The sequence below is a fragment of the Triticum urartu genome, chromosome 2 (genome assembly GCF_003073215.2).
Source record: "Triticum urartu cultivar G1812 chromosome 2, Tu2.1, whole genome shotgun sequence".
NCBI lineage: Eukaryota > Viridiplantae > Streptophyta > Magnoliopsida > Poales > Poaceae > Triticum > Triticum urartu.
In genome coordinates, this window is record NC_053023.1 from 227450350 (window position 1) to 227463059 (window position 12710).

Sequence of the window (12710 nt, forward strand, 5' to 3'; positions counted from 1 at the left end):
TAGAGGGAGGTTAGGAGGAGGTGTGGTAAAGAGGAGAACTCATTTGGATTAGTGGAAGAGGCCCAAACATGCATTTTAAGTTTCTGCCAGAAGGTGTTTGATGTAGGTTTGGGCAAGCAAATGGACTTCCCTTGTCATGAGGCTTGACAGGGTCAAATGGCCTGAGAAAATAAGAGGTTCCACCAAGATTGAGTTCATTTGGGCAAATTTGCCAATGCAACTTTTGTAAACCCTAGAAATCAACAGAAATTGACTTTTCAAGATTTAGTCATGCAAAGCTATTCTCCTTAATGCACCACTTGGTGTAGTGCCATAATTTAAGGTTCTGAACATGTCCACAAAAGTTGGGGTCAAAATGAGAAAGTTGCCAATGTAGAGTTGTTCAAATTTGATTCTGGACAGGAAGGGTTTTGGGGCTCTTTGATCAAGTTAACTTGTTCTCCAACTTGTGCCACTTGGCCTAGATGCATTATTACACCATTTGAGCATGTGCACCAAGTGTGAGAGCATTTGTACATATTTGGCAGTGCAAAGCTATTCAAACTTGAAAAAGGACAGAAGTGGTTTCTAGAGGGTTTCACGGGGTTATACTGTTCTCCATGACATGAGACTTGACAAGATCATCAAACATGTCATAGTGACATGCTAGAATTTTCTTGGAATTATTTGAAAATATTTCTTATAGAAATATTTCAAATATTTGAAATGAGCTGAAATGGTTCTGGAGGGTTTTGTCCAATATTTTGATCATGACCATATGTTGAAACTCATATATGTGGAAAATATATGTCCATTGAGTCTCCCTAATTTTATCAAATATTTTTAAAGATTTAAAATAATTTTAACCTATTAAAGACCATTTATGTCCTTAAGAAAAAGCCTTTAAATAAAATAGGAAAATAACTTTTAAAATTATATTTTTGTGGCTTCTGGGTATCCTATATCTAATAGGAGTCAAATATATTTTTGTAAAGATTTTTACTACCCTTAATTAAGTACTTGCAGTGCAAACCTCAATTTAGGGGTTTTTGAAAAACTAATTTTTTGAAAATACTATTTGGCCAAATTATTTTTGTAAGAAATTATTTTTATGGCCCATGCACATGGCATGATCATTGGACAAGTTTTTTGGATCAAGGAGAAGGAGTATAAGAGTTGGAGAATTTATTTGATTTTTAGAGCACTTGCAAACAACAGTCAAACATTCAATCAAAGCAAAGACAAAACACTCAAAAGTTTTTGTCAAACCACATTTTATCATGATCATTAGCTTAAGTGTTGTGGTATGAAAATCAAGGTGTGACAACCTACCCCCCTTACAAGAATCTCGTCCCCGAGATTCCCAAACTAGGCGTGGAAAGGAATACGAAAACTAGATCTGGGGTAGTCTTCACGTCCTCATACTGCTTGTGCTTTCGAGTGGTGCTCCTCTGAACCTTGAAGTACTTGTTGGTGTGGCTTCATGTATGATGTTCTGCTTGATCCAGGTTGCTAATGGGTAGCTTGCGGTGGGTCAGATTGGGCTAGAGGTCGATGGCCCGGTTATCGATGTCCTTGCAGAGACTGGGCTAGTTAGGAAGTAGGAAACACTTCCTGAGTTGTGTCGTGTGGAAAAACGTTGTGCATAGTGGATGACTCAGGTGGTAACTCTAGCTGGTAGCCGCCTATTCTTCATCTTGCAGTGATCTTGGGGAAGACCGATAAATCTTGGTGTGAGTTTCCCTTTGGCATGGAAATACTTGGTTCCAGTGAGAGAAGTGGCTTGCAGATACACCTGGTCTTCGACGCGGAGGTTTACTTCTTGACGATGGTGGTTGGTATAGTTCTTCCTCCTTGACGTGGCGGTCTTCAAATGTTCCCTAACCAACTGAACGGTTCTTCTTCCGTCTTCGGGTAGACAAGTAGGTCACCAAATGATGATGACAACTATGTTGTCTAAGTACTCCATGAAGACTTTGTTCACGGGGTACATAAAGTAGGCTGGGGGATTGGTGGTGGTTACGGTTGAGTGTTTGCCAGGGTCTACTTGACCTAGAGCCAAAGCCCATGGTCATGATCCGACCATGTTGTGGCTTGGTAGGGCTTAAGGGTTTCAAGGATTCTAGTGTGCAAGTGAGCATTTATCATCTTATCCCTGAGCACAGTTTCTGAGATGCCCATCGTTCTATCTAGTCTTCCAAACAATCACATCATGTTACCGAAAGAATCATCTCGTATAGGTCAACTCCAATCATCACTCATGCTATTCATATCCTCATGACTCCCCGAGGGGAGATCTAACAAAATCATACATGTCAACTACCCCCAAACTCATATCTATGCAAAAACCCATGGGTAGAACATGCAAGCTGCTAAGCTTGAATTTAATCACCACAATCCAAGTGCTCATCCTCTTCTTCCAAGGTCCATGTTAGTGTATCTCTATCCTAAGGAAACACGTCGCATGCCACTCCAAAATCTTGTTTCCTTCCTATGAATCAACTCCAACAACCCGTTAACTTCCATTAATCACTACATAATCCATTAATTCTACAAACCCAATGTCTATGGTGTTCAACATGATCTCCTAAAGTCCCTATAATCCCCAAATACTTGAAAGGGCTGTCTCTACTATGGTAAGTCCACCAATTTTGATTATCATGATCAAGTAAACTCCAAGATCAAGCTCATACAGATCCCTAGATAAACTCCGATAATTAATCCAATCTCCTAGTTTATCGTCCACCGAGAAACATGGTATCACGATCGAGATTATCAGTCTGAATCCAATTTACTCTGAACCATGTAGACTTACTCAGCATCTATACTCAACTAGAATCACCTACTTAAATCCAAATCTCATGTCCAACGAGAATTTCTATATGTCTCCCCCAAGTCATTATCGTAACAACTATCTCCTATCAATTCATCTGATCAAGTCAAATCCTTGCACCTCCAAGAATTGCAGCTTGCGAACACAACTATCCTACCAAATCCAATTTACTCAGGGGTAATGAAAGCTATTCTAATCTATAATCATGATCCCTCCAAGATCGTCTACCAACATGAGAGCCTCATAATCCACCAAATAGTCTCAGATTATTCCTCAAAGTCATTGATATAAACTCATCAAGTCATTTGTCCTCTATTCCTATATCCTCAAATTGGTCTTCCCTATGGCATCGTCAGTTTTGGTGCTATCTTAGTATGATAATGTGCTCGTTCACTATGTCCACTAGTTCCATAATGAACCCAGTGATAAGCAAGGTTACGGAGGCTTAACAGGTTCTCTTGCAATTCTGTGGGTTAAGCACATGGTTAAGGATTCGAGCTGGGGTATCTTATGAAGTCTCGAAGGGTCTAGGAATGGGTCTCTAATCTTGAGGTGCAACCATAACTCTAAGGGGCTGCACTTGGTCTAGGAGGCCATAGCAAAAGTCTTCAGTGCTAATTGGTTGCCGAAGTAGAATCCTTGGTGTATCTTGTCTTGCCGGTCTTCAGTTGATGAGAGAGATGAGAGAGAAAAGTGGCATAGATGGGGATGCCTAAGGGGGTTCTATAGTGCAGGTGCAAACAAACAAGTGCCAAAAAGGGCTAAACACAAACAACAAAATAAGGCAGGTGATATAAGTTGCGTACTTGTTGCCTAGGGCAAAAGGGCGACTGATATCAAAACACAAACAAATAAAAGCAAGCAACATACAATCATGGTTCTATTCGAACCAACATACGGACTTTACTGCGCACAGGGGGTACACGACTCATCCTACCCAAGGGGTTCTCGGATTTAGTAGTCGTGCTTTGCTCCGTGCCTCATGCACTCTTCTGGGTTTTCCTCAGGTGTCGCTACGTCTCTTGTAGTTTTTTGATGAAACGATCCAGGTTGGCCCTGAAGAATCTTCATCAACTTCTCGCCTGTTGAAGTGATGGGGTGAAGGTGGCTCCTCGTAACTGGCATTGACTTGGTCTTCTATTGTCTTCTTAATCATGACGATCCATTTTTGTCTTCTAAGGCGTTGATGGTACCAGGTAGGTATACCTTTATGCAAGGACATTAACAAGGCATAGTAGAGGTCCAACATGTCGGTTATGTTGATGACAACATCGACACCAAGAGCGGGGGATGAAGAGAACCGTTTTCCTGCTCACTATAGTGAGGCGGACCAAATGGTGAGGTTCTCATCCACCGATGGTTGCCGATGCATCAATGATAAGGACATGGTTGCTCTATTAGCGATGTATATCATGATCTTGCATTTCCTATGCCCTGGTCATCGTAGGCTAAGGTTGCACCATCTTGGGGTAATACCGAAGGTTTCACCATCCTTTGGGTCTTGATGGTATCTCGGTTGGCATCATCTTGGCATGGTGTTGCCAATCTTGTGTTCAGAAGAGGTGGGTGAATGTTCGGCAAGGTGCCTACCTGCTAGGTTATTTACGAGGATTACTGATAACCCACAAGTATAGGAGATCGCAACAGCTTTCGAGGATAGAGTATTCAATCCAAATTTATTGATTCGACACAAGGGGAGCCAAAGAATATTATCAAGTATTAGTAGCTGAGTTGTCAATTCAACCACACCTGGAAACTTAGTATCTGTAGCAAAGTGTTTAGTAGCAAAGTAATATGATAGTGGTGGTAGCGGCAACAAAAGTAAAGACAGCAAAAGTAATGTTTTTGGTATTTTGTAGTGATTGTAACAGTAGTAGCGGGAAAGTAAATAAGCGAGAACCAGTATATGGAAAACTTGTAGGCACCGGATCAGTGATGGATAATTATGCCGGATGCGGTTCATCATGTAACAGTCATAACATAGGGTGACACAGAACTAGCTCCAATTCATCAATGTAATGTAGCCATGTATTCCGTATATAGTCATACGTGCTTATGGAAAAGCACTTGCATGCCATCTATTGTCCTACCCTCCCGTGGCAGCGGGGTCCTATTAGAAACTAAGGGATATTAAGGCCTCCTTTTAATAGGGAACTGGAACAAAGCATTAGCACATAGTGAATACATGAACTCCTCAAACTATGGTCATCACCGGGAGTGATCCCGATTATTGTCACTTCGGGGTTGCCGGCTCATAACACATAGTAGGTGACTATAGACTTGCAAGATAGGATCAAGAACTCACATATATTCATGAAAACATAATAGGTTCAGATCTGAAATCATGGCACTCGGGCCCTAGTGACAAGCATTAAGCATAGCAAAGTCATAGCAACATCAATCTCAGAACATAACGGATACTAGGGATCAAACCCTAACAAAACTAACTCGATTACATGATAAATCTCATCCAACCCATCACCGTCCAGCAAGCCTACGATGGAATTACTCACGCACGGCGGTGAGCATCATGAAATTGGTGATGGAGGATGGTTGATGATGACGACGGCGACGAATCCTCCTCTCCCACTACACCACAACAAGGATGTAAGGACAGAAAAACTGCCGGGACAACTCACTTACAAGGGCAGTCAACCTGCCGGGAATGATTTTCTCCCAGCAGATAGAACTGCCACGAGAACGGCTGCCGGGGATTGTAATTCCCGGCAGATGGGGATGTGCCGGTAGTTTCTATGCCACCATGTTCAGAATTCTCCTGGCAGTTCCTATTCTCCCGACAGATGTTTTCTACCAGCAATCAACAGTTTCCCCGGCAGATGATGTGCCGGTGGTGCCATGTATCCCAATTAATATGGCTATTATACTCTAGTATTGCATCCATTTCACATTTACATACACACTGATGATTCAGAAGATGGTGCATCCATTCAAATAAAACAAGAGGATTCTACAGATGCACTTCACATATATATTAAAAAGTCTGGTCATCAAACATTTTACAATGTATGCAATTAATTGATTACACATGAAGATTTCCTCATAATTTAGCATCTGCAATTTCTAGACATTCGAGCAATACAAAATGTAACAAACACAAAGAGTAAAGCTTGTAAGGTCTTCTGTGTGAGCTCAACGCATATGGTTACAGCAAGTTGTCTTAACCAGTCTTGCAGAAACATTTTCAACCTGGACAGGAAGTGACCAAATGACAAGTACACACATTAGAAAACATAATCTCCATTACATTTATTACGATAGTCAAAGAATGTACAGTGTTCACCACCCCTATTTATTATAAGAAAAACACCTACATAATCAAGAGAATTTCTCAATGAATTTCCCTTTAAGGCATCAAATGAATATTCGATTTAATAAGAAACAAACAAATGACAACAGTTTCAAGACTGGGCACATGAATTAAGCACATCTAGTTGCCCTTCCTGGAAAGCATGACAACAGTTTCAGGTCTGGAAAGATAATTAAACCCACATGGCATGGTGTGATTACCACCGATATTAAGTTTACTTTCCTAAAAGTGAAGAATCATCGAATTGTGTCTGTACATAAGACAAAATAGGAACAACATGTTTACATCATAGGTATCATAGGATCTTATCTTTTTGTATAAGCACACAAAGGCAAGTAGTACATCAAAGAAAACTCAAACTTCATTCCAGCATTGACTAACACTAGTATCGAAACTAAAATGTTTAGAGTTAGGTTTAACTCAAAAGAACATACAGAACCTTTTCACAAGCATATATAATGATATTCAGGTGTGAGCTTCTGAGAGGAAACACAAGGATATTTTCAAATAATGCTACTTTATATAGAGAGAAAAGAGACATGTAGGATATAAAAGAATTGTGCAAAATACCTCTTTTACCAATCTAGTCACAGATTAGTACCGTGATTCCTGAAGAACAGCAACCAACATGCAAATTAGATTGCAAGTAAAGACCAACCTGTAACCACTACGATGAAAGATATAGAAAATTAAACAAGAAATTCCAAAGTTTACTAGATACAACTCTACTACACATTAAATGTTTATTTTTCAAATAATGTTAAGATCTGTACGGAAGTGTAGTATCTTGAACCTTCAATCTTACAACAAGAGCTCATAAAAGAAGACCTTGATTAAGTAGCAGCACAAACCAGAATGAGTAGTATATCTACACATATGTTTTGACTAGTACGGAATGAGCAAATATCTCAATTCCCTTCCATGCACATGACTTTGAGTTGTAGTGAACTTGGTTCATAAATTTTTTTCTAGAAATAAATATAATATACATGAGATTGGATCAGATCATATCAAGAAATAACTATTCCAAAGCAAGTAGCCATATATACGACCAGAGCACCTATTTGTACTAGCATAATTTTCAACTTTCAGTATGTATCTACAACAAGTTTCCTGCCATGTACAAAATACTAAACAGTGTATTGCTAGATCAACCACTTTTTACACATGAAAAGAAATACTGGACTAAGCAGCACCTATGCTCTTCATAAATGGTTCTATGGCAGGCAGACCAACCACTATGTTTCATGTACTGCCCAATAACAAAAGAAAAAGCTTCAGAATACACAGTAATGCAAAAGCTCAGTTCTAGTACATGTAGAAGTTTCCAGTAATTGTATGCATAAAAAGGCAAAGCACATTCAGGACATGCATATACATGCCAAGAAAAATTTTAGTGTGTATATTTATGACAGTTTCATTTGCATGAAGCATATAAGAAATGAAATGCTAAATAGTTTCAATGTTCTTAAATAGCAGCAAGCATGTATCCAACAGCAAAATACTTAATCCAAGACTTAACTACCAAGAGTATTACCTCCTCAGTTTTGCTTGCGGTCGTGTACTCATGTTGCTGGTTCTACGATGAACTTAGGATTCACTCCAAGCTTCATACATAGAAGCAAACACTTATAAGAAATCAACCATAATAGTAATTGGTAAATATATAATCATAAGAACATAAGCTTATGTGGCTTGTAAGGCCATGCGATAATTGAAGTGAAATATATTCATCGCACATACTTGTATGGCGTAGTTGACACTTCTTGGTGGAGAGGAAAAAGAAGATGCACGCTGCTCACAGAACAAACAATCCAAAAAGTTTATTTCAGTGAAAGCACCAAGTGAAAATTAGAGAACTTTTTGTAAGGATTACATATAGAACAAAAGAGCATGGTACTCCGCTAGACTCATGACCCATTTTTCCATTTTTTCTACTTAGGAGGATAGCTCCCAATTTCCATTACTGAAAACTAATAGAACACAACCACATGTCTCAGGTTAGTCCCCCTTTAGGGGTACCCTCAAAACATCAGAAACTACGCCACACACTCTAACACTACTACCAAACTTGGATGCAAAAAATAAACAACGAGCATCCAAAATGTTCTAATTATCATCAAGAAAATGACAGTCTTATTGTAGAGCAAAATTATTGCACCTGTAGATTCCAAAAAAAAGTAACTAAACTACAGGAGAAAGGTAGAACAGCGTGACTATAATTTTGCACGTTATATATTCTATCATCCAAGCTAAAATGACACATTTTGACATAGACCTAACTACTGGAGAAAATTAGAACAGACGAAAGTACAAAAAAATCATGGAACTGGCTGAATCCAGCGCTGCTTTTTTTTATTAATTTAAGAAATAAAAATCTAGGAATACCAGTTGTTGCAGACCCATAAGCAAAAGATAAACCACACCACTGAGTGCTCCCCAAGACTCCAACAAGTAAAGGTACAGATAGACTCCCAAGAGATACAAGTAAACATCAGCTCCTCATGTATTCACTTCAAGCATGAATGAACCAATTTGGTGCAGGACTAGTTCGTAGAGGAGGCTCGTGGAGGAGGAGGTGCTGCTGGCTGGGGAGCTCCTGCAGGAGGCGGCGCTGCTTGACGAAGTGAGCAAGTCGACGATGGCCGGGGTGCTAGGCCGCGGTGCTACCCAGAGAGAAAGCACCGGGAGGCAGCGCTGCGGGTGCGGCGGAGGGTGTTTGGGAGCGGCGACGTTGGTTGGCCGGGGAAGGAAGTCGGCGCTCGGTGCGGCGGAGGTCGAGGAGGAAGCGACAAAGGTTGCTCGCCGGCGGATAAGGAGGTTGCTATGCGGCGGCTGAGGAGGGTGCTAGGGTGCGACGGTGGTGGGGATGAAGCCAACGCTCCGATGGGTGGTTGGCGGCGGCGGCGGTGGAGATCGTGGTGATGTTCGATTTGGGGAACAATTTGGAAAAGGGCTGAGACGAGTTTTTTTAGGGGTACGAGTTTTTTTTCTTTTGTGAGACATAGGGGCTGAGACGGGTAGTAGAAGGAATTTTGGAATGATCGGCCCGCGAATATTTTCCATCTAGCGCGCGCTCGGGCTCTCTCTCGCGCGTTTAGGCCCAAAAGATTTCACTTTCTGGCTTGCACCACATCCAGGCAGTTGGTGGGCCGTAACTCAGTTCTCCCGACAGAAAACGTGTCGCCAACCATCCACGGCAGTTCGTGTGCCCCGGTAACTTATCTTCTCCCGGCAGTTTATCTGCCCATATTTACTTGTGCTGGCAGTAAGGTAATTCCTGGCAGATTATTTGCCCTTAATAAGATAGTTCTCCCGGCAGTTAACTGCCCTTAATTAAGTGTTGTGGTGTAGTGTCCGGAGCCCCGAACGGACTCCAGATCAGCCCTCCCGAGAGGTTTTAGGGCTTGGCGGCGGCTCCGTATCGTAAAACGCGATGATTTCTTCTCCCTGATTTTTTTCTCTCCGAAAGCAAATATATAGAGTTGGAGTCGGCGTCGGAGGGCATCCAGGGGGTCCACGAGGTAGAGGGGCACGCCCTAGAGGGGGGAGGGGCGTCCCCCACCCTCGTGGACAGGGTGTGGGCCCCCTGGTCTTCATCTTTGGCGAGGATTTTTTATTATTTTTTTTAAGATGTTCCGTGGAGTTTCAGGTCATTCCGAAAATATTTGTTTTCTGCACATAAAACAACACCACGGCAATTCTGCTGAAAACAGCGTCACTCCGGGTTAGTTCCATTCAAATCATACAAGTTAGAGTCCAAAATAAGGGCAAAAGTGTTTGGAAAAGTAGATACGACGGAGACGTATCAACTGCCCCAAGCTTAAACCCTAGCTTGTCCTCAAGCAATTCAGTTGACAAACTGAAAGAAAGAAAAAAAACGTTTACAAACTCTGTTTGCTCTTGTTGTTGTAACTATGTCAAGCCAGTATTCAAGTTTTCAGCAGAGATCATAACTAACCACATTTGCAATAATTCTCAGGTCTCATAATTATTCATATCAATAGCATAATCAACTAGCAAGCCATAATAATAAATCTCGGATGACAACACTTTCTCAAAACAATCATAATATGATATAACAAGATGGTATCTCACTAGCCCTTTCTGAGACCGTAAAACATAAATGCAGAGCACCTTTAAAGATCAAGGACTGACTAGACATTGTAATTCATGGTAAAAGATATCCAATCATAGTCACACCCAATATAAATTAATAGTGATGAATGCAAATGACAATTGTGCTCTCCTGCTAGTGCTTTCTAATAAGAGGGTGATGACTCAACATAAAAGTAAATGGATAGGCCCTTCGCAGAGGGAAGCAAGGATTTGTAGAGGTCCTAGAGCTCGGTTTTGAAATAGAGGTAAATTGTATTTTGAGCGATATACTTTCATTGTCAATGTAACAACTAAGAGATGGCGATATCTTCCATGCTAAGCACATTATAGGCGGTTCCCAAACAGAATGGTAAAGTTTATACTCCCCCTCCACCAACAAGCATCAATCCATGACTTACTCGAAACAATAAGTGTCTCCAACATACATCAGGTCCCAGGGGAGTTTTGTTTGCAATTAATTTTGATTTAGTTTGCATAAATCATGGGACTGGGCATCCCGGTGACCAGCCATTTTCTCATGAGTGAGGAGCGGAGTCCACTCCTCTTGAGAATAACCCGCCTAACACGGAAGATAATGCCATCCTTGGTTGATACATGAGCTATTCAAGCATACAAAACAGAATGTTTATTTGAAGGTTTAGAGTTTGGCACATACAAATTTACTTGGAACGGCAGGTAGATACCGCATATAGGAAGGTATAGTGGACTCATCTAGAATGACTTTGGGGTTTAAGGGATTGGATCCACAAGCAGTATTCCCGCTTAGTACAGGTGAAGGATAGCAAAAGACTGGGAATCGACCAACTAGAGAGCGACAACAGCCATGTACAAGCATTAAAATTAATAAACATTGGTTGCAAGCATGAGTAGGATATAATCCACCATGAACATAAATATCGTGAAGGCTATGTTGATTTGTTTCAACTACATGTGTGAACATGTGCCAAGTCAAGTCACTTAAATCAATCAAAGGAGGGTACCACCCCATCATACCACATCATAATCATCTCAATAGCATGTTGGCACAAAAGGTAAACCATTATAACTCATAGCTAATCAGGCATGGCACAAGCAACTACGATCTCTAATTGCCATTGCAAACATGTTTATTCATAATAAGCTGAATCAAGAACGAGGGGCTCATCATATTTACAAAAACAAAAGAGGTCGAGTTCATACCAGCGTTTCTCATCTCAGTCAGTCCATCATATATTATCATAATTGCCTTTCACTTGCACGACCGAACGGTGTGAATAATAATAAGAGTGTACGTGCATTGGACTAAGTTGGAATCTACGAGCATTCAATAAACAGGAGAAGACAAGGCAATATGGGCTCTTGGTTAAATCAACAATAATGCATATAAGAGCCACTTCAACAATTTAATTATGGTCTTCTCCTACTGACCCCCAAAGAAAAGAAAAGAAATAAAACTATTTACACGGGAAAGCTGCCAACAAGCAAAAGAAGAACGGGAAATATTTTCGGTTTTCTTTTTAATTATTACTACTACAGCAGAAAAACAAACTACTACTAATTTTTTTGGTTTTTCTTAAGGTTTAACAAACACACAAGAAGAAAGCAGGAAAAAGAAAACAAACTAGCATGGATATTACAGTGAAAGAGTATGAGCACCGACATCTAGTAATGAGTGTGTGTGAGCATAAATGTAATGTCGGTGAGAAATACGTACTCCCCCAAGCTTAGGCTTTTGGCCTAAGTTGGTCTATTGCCAGGGATATCCTGGCGGATACCCATAGGTGTAGCTGGGGTTGTACTGCGACGAAGAATAGTTGGGATCATACTGATATGCAGCGATTATCGCCTGCTGAGTTGCAGCGTGGAGTCGAGCTGCCTCCGCTCTCCTCTCGTACTCTTCTGCCTCCTCTGTGGTAATAACATATCTTCTTTTTGTCTGTGAATCAAAGAAGGCAGGAGCAGGGAGAGTAATACGGAAAACATGTCGTTTATCAAAAATTAAACGATATAAGAGAGGTGATTTAGGCCTCTTGACAAACTGGTGCGAAGCCATAGAGTTATAATCTAAACATGCAGGAGGAAACTCCGTATCACCCTCACGAATGTCTATCTCAAGAAAATGAGCTAAGCGGGTTGCATAAATTCCTCCAAAGAAATCTTCATTATGTCTATATGATAAATTCCTCCGTATCACCCAGGATTGCTAAGCGGGCTACAATGGCTTCCATATGATAAGATTGGTCTCCTAACACAACACTCCTAAGAATGCTAAGATCAGGGACACACATGTGACATGCTTCATCCTTAGCATTTATGCATCTACCGATGAAGAGAGCAAAATAATGTATACCAGGAAAGTGAATGCTCCCTATGGTAGCCTGCATTATATCTCTAGATTCCCCCACAGTTATACTAGTAAGAAAGTTTCTAAATTCAGATTTAGGGGAATCCCTAACACTACCCCATGATGGA

At 40.8% G+C, this 12710-nt stretch overlaps 1 long non-coding RNA gene across 2 annotated transcripts; it reads right to left on the bottom strand.

Moving 5' to 3' along the window:
• Window positions 1–5787: 5787 nt before the first annotated feature.
• LOC125536897 lies at window positions 5788–9133 on the bottom strand. 2 transcript variants are annotated; one of them, XR_007295304.1, is made up of 4 exons: window positions 7884–9133; window positions 7678–7747; window positions 6711–6807; window positions 5788–6019 (listed from the first exon to the last, which is right to left on the bottom strand). It is a non-coding gene; the product is annotated as an uncharacterized LOC125536897 (long non-coding RNA). The 2 variants fall into 2 exon arrangements; XR_007295302.1 differs by having other exon boundaries at window positions 6711–6749; window positions 7884–9132.
• Between the last annotated feature and the right edge of the window lie 3577 nt (window positions 9134–12710).